We start from the raw sequence: 694 nt of genomic DNA on the forward strand, positions 1-694 counted from the left end.
CATGGGCAACTTTGGCATCGTGCTGCCCAGGCCTGAAAGTCAAGCTTACAGTGGACCAAATCATCAACACTGACCGGCTCGCAAGGATACTGCTGCCTGAGATTCCCCTGACAAAATTCACCATGACAGCTTTCGACTCCCCCAACGGAAACTGGAGCGCAGCCGTTTCAATCCGGCTGTGCCTGCGGTGTGCCAGGGCCCTTTTACAGAGCATTTGGACCTGAAAAAACAGTTAGTAGTCATATTTAGTGTTCACATATTTTATTTTGTAACAGTAATTAGAATTATTTTTTTTACAACAAACCTAATAAAAAATTACAATAAATAATAACAATAATTAGAAGATTAGATTTATTTTTATACTTTTTTTATAAGAAAAAATATTTTAATATAAACTTAAACAAATGTAAACAAAAATTTTAAACAAATAAAGACATGTACATTCAATCAGTACTGGTTTACCCACAAAGTGTGCAACTTTTGTTGCTACAGTGGATCCTTCTTGGTTTTTTAAAGAACATTTCCAGTGCCCGAAGAAGCTACGTGGTGCCTCCCATCCATCCATCCTGTGGGCCACCATGGGCAAAACCGCTGGAGTCGGGTGCGCTGTCACACGGGTGGCAGTGATGGTCAGGGACCTCAACGGACTAGACCCGGGCAGCAGAGGCTGGCTCTGGGGACGTGGAACGTTACC

This window comes from Cottoperca gobio, chromosome 14 (genome assembly GCF_900634415.1).
Source record: "Cottoperca gobio chromosome 14, fCotGob3.1, whole genome shotgun sequence".
Lineage (NCBI taxonomy): Eukaryota > Metazoa > Chordata > Actinopteri > Perciformes > Bovichtidae > Cottoperca > Cottoperca gobio.